Consider the following 9,752-nt stretch of genomic DNA (forward strand, 5'->3'; position numbering starts at 1 on the left):
TAAGTTTATGCGTATATTAGAGCATCATTAACGCACTACTAAAACTCGTTTCTAATGTGACAGCTAGCAATTTTTTGTGGCAAATTGGGTCACCAACGTGCTGCTAAAAACACGTTTCTAATGTGACAGCTAGCAATTTTTTGTAGCAAATTGGGTCACCAACGTGCTGCTAAAAACACGTTTCCATCCCAGAAATTGTCAAATTCACATCCAAAATACTCAAAATTATAGCAGTGGGTCGGACGGGACAACGTTTCCACGTCCGCACATGGGAAGGGACAACTTGTCCCATCCAAAATTTTTGTTTTCTGTCTTTCTTTTTATATAATAAAAAAATCATATTTCAGTAGCGGCGTCGTATTTGCTTTTTTTGAAATATTTAGAGGGTTAAAGCAGACCCCCACCGGTTATATTGAAGGACCCTAGCCTAAAGGCTTACATTGCCCGAAGGCTCATTATCAATCCCGAAGGCTCTCACTGATGCGTCATTTTGAGTAGATCGACCCAACCGCCTCCACCTTGTCCATGAAGACTTGCTTTTGCTCCTCGGTTCACCTATCGTAGCAACACCCTGTCTCTAGCCCGAAGGCTCACCTGGCCCAAAGGCTCATCACATAATTACACAAGAACTAAATTAAATCCCAACCAACACTTGGTGGGATTCGAACTTTCAACCTCTCCCATGAGGAGAGGGGTACACAACCAATTGAGCTAGAGCTAAAAAAATTGGTTAGTCTCAATATCAAACTGGAAAACTTGCCCCATGCAAAAAAAAAACTAATTTCAAACGGGAAAATTATACCCGTTCGAAATATAAAATGAAAATTTATAAAAAACACGTTGATACATAAAAAAATTTTAACAGTTTTTTATGATACAAAATGCTAACGTGTCACAATTTTTTTTTTTAGCGCGTTGATGATGCTCTTATATATACTACACATCATCTAACGATAACTATGAATTGCTAGTGTTAATATGCTCAATATTTAGTGATCCTTGATAGTGTGTGATATAAAATTACACATGCATTAATTGTAAATATATGGACAGCAAAATTTGAAATGTAAGCAATAAAAAACGTAACGACATTTATTCAGTGATGTAGATAAGTTTACTTTTATAAATTTTGTCAATAATTCATCGAAAGCCTTTGGAAGTAGGTAATATAATAACGTATAACATTTGGAATAGGGAAAACGTTGGTAATTGGAAAACCTGACAGAATTCTCGATCTCTTATAGAACATTTAGGTGATTCCTAACCATTGTCACCAAATTCAACATTTTTTTCAAAAAATGCGTTTAAAACCCGAGATATTGCAAGGCGTCTTGTTCCAGTTTAAAACCCGGGTTTTAAAAAAAACGCATTTTAAACTTAAAAAAAAATTAAAACCTGAGATTTTGAAAATATTCCGTTTAAAACTTTATTAAAACTTTTTTTTAATCTAAAAGAAAACGCAAGAAGAAAAGGGGGATTTGGAGTTTATATTTTTAAAGAGTGGGCGTTAGATTGACTTATTGAGACAGTTATATTTTGCTTTGGACTATTAATAATTGGAAAATTTAAAGTTATTAACTTATTTGTAGTACTTGATTATGTCATTATGGTTGGTAATTAATAGTATCTTATTTAGAGTCCTGTTTTGATACTGAATATAAAATTTCTAGTATTTGGATGAGTAATGATAATTTGATACTTTTATGTATTTAAATTTTCTTTCATTTGTATTATTATTATTTTTTTTTTCTGTGCCTATTCTTTTTTCTACTCTTATAAAAAATCAAACTCCTTATCTATCATATTTTTTATCATTGGTTTTTACTGTTTATTTTACGTATTATACGTTTTAAACCCATTTTTTATGCCCTATTTTTTTACGGTTTTTTTTTCTAAGACGTCCTATTTAAAACACGAACTAAGTTTTTTTCAACTACACCGTTTTAAACCCGTACCATACTTGGTGACAATGTTCCCAACTATGGCAATGCTTTCAAACAACTTGCATCACTGTACTGTAGAGTCCCTCCAATTCCTCCTGAAAGAATTCTCAAACATTCCACGATGCTCTACCGCATGTTCTGTTGTAGCTACCTCTAACAATCACTCTGAGTGCTTGATGTAAGACCTGCAAATACATTCGAATTTTAATATGTAGACATATAACACCAAGCAGTTAAAGTTTTAAATTAAAGAACAATAGAACAAATTGTCAAATTCCACATCTCACTATTTTCAGACTAAATTGTTGTTTATTTTTAGCACAAAGTTATTGGAAGTCGCCACCTTGGCACTTTTACATTACAAATATAAGCCTTGCAAATGATTACAATACCTTTACATAACAACCTAAATATCTTTCAAAAAAAAAAAAAGCCTAAGGGTCTGCTTGATAAAAATTCCCACTTGCTGAGCAAATATGTAGTAGGAAAATAATTTCTTCCCACTTAAAATTTTGCCAGGAACATACCTAGTATGTTGCAAAATAATATTTTGTCATTGCTTGTTTATACAATTTCCATCAACTGGAAAATGTTGGCAAATGTCATTTGTCAGGTTTGCCGGCAAATAATTTTACTTTTGATCAATTCCATCCCTACTTGCAACTCATTCGGTTCTCTCACTAATCACTCTCTCTGTCAAGGTTAGCCTCTGCAGCTCTCTCTCCTTCTCTCTCTCTCTTTTAATTTGATATATAAAAACAAATATATTTTAACTGTTGTAATTTCAATTTGACATATTTGGGGAGGTGATAAGCGCTCAAAAATTGTATTTTAACCATCAGTTATACCTCTTGTTTGGCCTTCTTAGTGGACTAATAGTGTTTGTAAGTTATGTTATATGGACAAGTGAAAAAGAGAGTTTTGCATAATATTAGAGTTAAAGGGACAAAAATGAGCAATTTGGAGCATTAAGGATCACATGGAAAGCTCATGGAGAATTATGAAGAAGGCCCAAGGTTTTGAAGCTATGAAAAGATAAGACTTGGACCTGTTTTAAAGCTTATTTGGAAGCCCATGGCAAGAGGACCCGTTAGTTGGACCAAAGCCTGCAAAAGAAGAGCTAAAGATGGAGCAACAAAGGAAAATCGGACTCATGCGTCTGGGATGCATGGAATCGTACTGTCCCGTGTGTCCAGACGCATGGAACCGACACAGCAGTTCCACCTCTTAACGCTTTTGGAAACGAAGATGGAATCGGAAGGAGGTCGATATGTAATAAGAAATTAGGTCCAATAGCTCATGTTTTGCGATGTTTCTAGAGCTCATTGTAACCCCTATATAAGGAGCACTTCAGCGCCAGTTGTAATAGCCAATTCACATTCATTCATTCTTGTCTCCGAAACTTGAGGCAAATAGAGGTTAATAATAAAATATTCGGTTTTCACTAGCCAAGTCTTGATAAATTAATCTCCCTAGTCTTATGTTCTTCTTTTCTTCTTCTTCTTTGTGTTCTTCCTTTTTCATGGAAGGTTAATCTTCTCCTTCAAGGGAGGAGATGAAGCTGGTGTTTAGGGTTCAGTGATTCTTTTGGTTCATGGTGTTCTTTATTCAGATTAGTTCTTTATGTTTTTTTTTTTTTTTTAAAGTTTGCTGGGGTTAAGGCAGACCCCCACCTTTTTATAGCACATAGAGTAACATTATATACCCTCCCTAAGAGTATGGTCATTAGAAGGAGGTACACATAACATAAGGCATCAAGCCTAAAACACTTGGGATTTCTCCCTACACGTACAGTCCGAAGGAACAAACACTGGCAAGCAAACCACAATTAGCAACCCCATCCACCATAGCCTGAGGGACCATCTACCTTCAATCCACAAGCCCTAAACAAGACAAAGGGAGCATACAAAGACTACAGCAGGCATGAAGCCCTCACACAAATGAGATTAATCATTACACATACCACAAGCAGGTATTCATAGGAATCGTCTCATTTGATCTCCTACTTTTTAGCCTTCAATTGCTTTACTATCTTAGGATGATCTTTCCTAAGATGAAGTTGCATTTTCTCATAGTCACAGAAAAAACAACCGCAAGCACAACACACGTATGTGTGTCCCAAAGTGTTATCCCAAAAGTCTTTTGTATAATCTTCAAGATAGCTCTTTTTGTTTTTGGTTAGTGACTTTACCTTCTTCATCATTGTGAGAGTAGGTTTAATTTCTCCAGAAGAACGCTCTTGGATTATTTTGCTTCTTTTTAGCTTTACAATTGACCAATCCTTTGAAGTCGTTTCATGCCTCTTCCTGTTTTTAGGCAAGTGGTCATTAAATAATTCTTCCTCATAATCTGATAGGTCATCCATATCATCTACCTCCTCATTTTCAATTCAGCAACTAACCCTTCATACATATTTCTTTCTCGGCTATTGGGTAGTTGGGGAAGAGAAGTAATCTTATCTTGGTGACTCTGGATAGGTGTAACCATAATGCTCTCCTCAAGATCTTTTTGGTCCCCAATGACACCACCTTGCACCTGTGTAATATCGGTTTCCGTATGTGTACATACCACTACACTTGGTGAGATCAAATGAAAGTTACTCTCAATTGCTTTCAGCAAATGGGGAGCAGAGTTCACCCTTATGTTAGATTGTGCTCCACTCAATCTAATTGGCTTAGTATCCTTTGGAGTTCAAGGCTGAGGAGCCGACCCTAAACTCACTCTAAGCAAACCCTAAGAGATTGGGGTTTGACCATGGCTACTGTGAATCACCATAGCAGTTGAAACTATTTCTTCATCACTCACATGATTTGTCTCTGTATCCACTTTCTGACATACATAGGGAACTAGTGCATTATTCTGAACCACATTATTCTGAACTAATGCATTTACTGTAGGCATGATAGTACTTCTGACTGGAGTGGTCACCACTACTGAAGATTCAGCTCTATTTCTCTGAGTACCAACCTGTGCTTCTTCTTGTATATCATCTTGTGCCTTCTCATAATTCAGTCCCTCCATACCTTGAGTATTGAGAGTGTCTTGGTCACCTTGCTTGTCTCCTTTAGTCTGATCCTTATCCTCGGTTATTATCACAGGTGTATTCTCGTTCTGACCCTCAGTAATAGCTTTTCCATGATCATCTCTCAACTAACTTGTTTGCCCCTGGGGAGCAGTTTTTTTTTATAGGAGTCCATCTCTGCTGAAATTTCCTTTGTTGAACCATTTGTACTCTTACTGGCTTGGTTATAGGGGCAGTATTAGTCGTAGCTATCTCTTACTTGTCCTTATTCTTTGGACAATTCTCATTTGAATGTCCAAAGATGTTACACTCTTTGCACTATTCTGGAACCCAGTCATAGTCTAAACTTATGTCAATAAAACCCCCTTCTCCAAGTTTCACTGGAATATATGATGGGAATCCAAAATCAATATTAACAACTACACATACTCTTGCATAATTGATTCTTGTTCGTTTTGCAGTTGCATCATCCATGCAAATTGGCTCACCTAGTAAGCTGGAAACAAAATCAATTCCATTTATTGTCTAGAGCTGTTTTGGTAAATTTATCTTGATCCATATAGGTAGAGCCTTAATCTTGTTTCTCTGTCTTTCTACCTTAGGTGACCAAGATCTTACAACAAATATTCTTCCTGCTAAGAATAATGGACCATGATCGATTACAATTTGTCTATCCTCTTTATTAAAGAATTTGAAGTAAAACAAATCCTTATCATCAATCATATCAAAACCCTCCTTCAACTTCCATTGTTTTAACATTGCATCTTTTACGAAGGGGGTAAGATAATCATTTTTCTACAAAGAAACCGACAACATAGTCCTTCCATAGTTCCAAACCTTCTTCCAAAATATCAACACGTACTTCGGCTATACCATCACAGAAGTTAGGATATACCTTTTTGAGGTTTGGTTGAAGTATAGAATTCTTGTTCGTATTGAAAAGAGAACTCCATGACCTCACTCCTAAAGAGTTAGGGCTTGAAGGTTGTGTTCTAGCTTGATTTGTTTGCACCACATGAGAGTTTGAATTTTCAGATGGATTTGAGATCCCACCTCTTTCCATGAAAATTTTACTCTGGAGTCAATGGCAGTTACCCACAGGAGAACATCAGTCAAACAATGCCAATAATGGAAACTTTCCCTCCTTTAGGGTTTTCGAACCAAAAGATGTAATAAAATAGGAAAATACCAAAATACCCTTTGGTTTCTCACAATCTCTCACATGTTCGCTCTCACATGTTGAACTTGAGCTGATGAGTGCAAAAATAGAGACTCATCAAGGGGACCAAAATACCCTTATATTTTTAGTTATTAGTCTCATTGCCCACACCAGGGGATGGAAGTATAGAATATGGTTTATGTTTTGCAATATTAATAACATGCTAGGATAGTGTTCTTTACTTTTCTTCTAGTAGTGTAGTTCTTTAGAGTTAGGGAAATATTATTTGTGTCGCCTTAGAAGGGGTAGCTTAGGGAGTGGCTGCCTAGGGGAAGTATTCTTTGTGTTTGCCTTAAGTGGTGATTCATTGAATGGCTGCCTAATTAGGAAGTACTCCTTGATGTTGCTCTCAGTAATACATTGAATGGCTGCCCGAGCTTACAAAAAAGGAAAGAAGATATTAATAGCATAAACATAGGAACAACCTTAAGTAGAGTTAATTATTAACGATGTACGTTTCATCCAAGAGGGCATCAACACTCATTTGATTGCCTAATTGTAGTCTACTTGTGAGAACAACCATGAAGGAGAAGGTCGTTTGTGGATCAAAGGTATCGGTGGATTCAAATCTATTGAATTCCTTCTCATATAAATTAGCAATAGTTTAGTTTAGTTTGGTTTAGTCTAGTAATTCACAATCTATGCAAACATAGTTTTTAATCCCTCAAACCCCTTTTTCAATCCTATCTTTATTGGCAATACAACTTAAAAGAGGAACGATATCCTACTCATCCTTTACTCATTGAGGGATAATTATGTTTTGATCTACTATAGTTTTGTTCAATGACATCCATCATCCATCTACTCATTCCATTCCCATTTATTTAACCCCACAAAACACTAGTAATCAGGAGGCAGGATTCATCTATTTCTTATTTTAACTCGAATCAAGGTGAGAAATTTAAATGGTTTTCCTTCAAATTATGGCTAAGTTATAGTTATAGTTTTCTCTCTTTTAATACACAGGCATAAAATTGATTGATTTCATGGTAGTTAAATTTCATGTTGGGGGTAGCCAGTTAGAAGTAACCTTGACTGAAAATATAATTAAAAGGTCTTCTTGTGATGCAAACTCTATTGAAATTCTAACAGTTAAAAGTCTTGTTCGTGTGTTGTAATCGACTACTCTTCTTGCAAATTGATCAATGACCATAAATCAATTTCTCTGCCATATTTACTTGTTTGATTACTTGTTAAATACATACTAGCAACATTAGTTCACCTTTAAGTTTCTTTTCATAGTTATGGCGAGTCGGCAGCAAACACATTGGTCTCCCATGATGGACAAGATCCTAGTTAAGTTGTTGTTGGAGAAGACTCTAAATGGTACTGGTAGAACATCAAAGAATGGGTGGGAGATCGAGGCCTTAAAAGAGGTGGCTAAGGAGTTGAATCAATGATTGAACTTGTTAGTTAGGGATGATAATGTATGTTCTAGGATTAAGACTATGAACAAGGATTACATAGCTGTCAAGGAACTTGTCGAGACTACTAAGTTTGGTTTTTCATACAACCAACAAACGTAGTGTATTGATGCTGATCGTCAAGCATGGGATGCATATTTCAGGGTAATTTACTTGACTATCTTGTAACAAATTATTACTATGTTTATAACCATAGCATGCTTGTAAGCAATTGTTTATTGTTATGGGCACATCCAGTAACGAGGCACCTAAGAAGGAGGATGTTTTCTAATTTTACTAAAGCTTGTGCCATTTTTGGGAATGTATTCACATCATACTCTCAATGTTAGTGAAGGTTTTGGGTCAGTTGTTCGTGACACTTCACAAGCTGCGAGGATACTTGGTGAAAGCTTTGGTGAACCTTCTAATGTGGTTGATAATACTGCCCCACCCTTTCAATGGAGTATTCATGGTAGTAAACTTTGTAGTTGTTGAACGTACTTGTTATTTTTTGAATTTGGTCTATATGTTTTAGATATTTTAGAATGAGATTCTTCATGCAACCCGATTGTTGAAGAAACTTAAAACATGATGGATTTTGTATGTTTTTTTTTTCTAGTCTTTTGTGGTAGTTGAATTATTATGTTCAACTTAAAATATTAAGTATTTACTTTAATTAATTTTTTGAGGTATTTAAATTAATATGCGTCGAATGGTATGAATGTTTAAATTAAATTATTATGTGTTTGTGGTGGGATGTGTGTGGTGTGTCGTGCAAGTGTATGATAAGTGCTCAAAAAGTGTATTTCTAATGGGGGAGAGATTCTCCTCTTTGTTTTAGCCCTAATCTTATTTATATATGAGAAGATTATGTTACAATTTCATGCATTGGCCTGGAAGGGGGACTTTGGGCCTCTAATGTGAGCCCAAAGTCCATTAAGTTAAGTCCAAAAGGGCCAATGTTGTTGGAAATGACTTCAGTGCCCTTTTCATCCACCTTTACAGTTCTAATTGTGGCGCCAAGTTTTTTTTCCGCTTTTTTTCCCTAGACGTTCCGTTTAAAACACAAACTAAGTTTTTTTCAACTACACTGTTTTAAACCCGTCCCGTACCATACTTGGTGACAATGTTCCCAACTATGGCAATGCTTTCAAACAACTTGCATCATCTGTACTCCTCCCGAAAGAATTCTCAAACATTCCACGATGCTCCACCGCTTGTCGTGGTGTTGCAGCTACCTCTAACAATCACCGTGAGTGCTTGATGTAAGACCTGCAAATACATTCGAATTTTAATATGAGACATATAACACCAAAGCAGTTAAAGTTTTAAATTAAAGAACAATAGAGCCAATTGTCAAATTCCACATCTCACTATTTTCAGACTAAATTGTTGTTTATTTTTTAGCACAAAGTTATTGGAAGTCGCCACCTTGGTACTTTTACATTACAAATATAAGCCCTACAAATGATTACAATACCTTTACATAACAACCTAAATATCTTTCAAGCAAAAAAAAAAAAAAAAAAAAACCTAAGGGTCTGCTTGATAAAAATTCCTACTTGTTGGGCAAATATGTAGTAGGAAAATAATTTCTTCCCACTTAAAATTTTGCCAGGAACATACCTAGTATGTTGGAAAATAATATTTTGTCATTACTTGTTTATAAAATTTGCATCAACTGGAAAATGTTGGCAAATGTCATTTGCCAGTTTGCGGCAAATAATTTTACTTTTGATCAATTACATCCCTAGTTACAACTCATTCGCTTCTAACTGATCACTCTCTCGCGGTCAAGGTTAGCCTCTGCGAATCCTCTCTCTTTTTAATTTGATATATAAAAAAAAATCTATTTTAACTGTTGCAATTTCAATTTGACATATTTGGGGGGGGGTGATAAGCGCTCAAAAAGTGTATTTTAACCCTCAGTTATACCTCTTGTTTGTCCCTCTTAGTGGACTAATAGTATTTGTAAGTTATGTTATACGACTTTACAGGTGAAAAAGAGAGTTTTGCATAATATTAGAGTTAAAGGGGCAAAAAGGAGCAATTTGGAGCATTAAGGATCACATGGAAAGCTCATGGAGAATTATGAAGAAGGCCCAAGATTTTGAAGCTATGAAAAGATAAGACTTGGACCTATTTTAAAGCTTATTTGGAAGCCC

The sequence above is a fragment of the Coptis chinensis genome, chromosome 4 (assembly GCF_015680905.1).
Source record: "Coptis chinensis isolate HL-2020 chromosome 4, ASM1568090v1, whole genome shotgun sequence".
In the NCBI taxonomy this organism is placed as follows: domain Eukaryota; kingdom Viridiplantae; phylum Streptophyta; class Magnoliopsida; order Ranunculales; family Ranunculaceae; genus Coptis; species Coptis chinensis.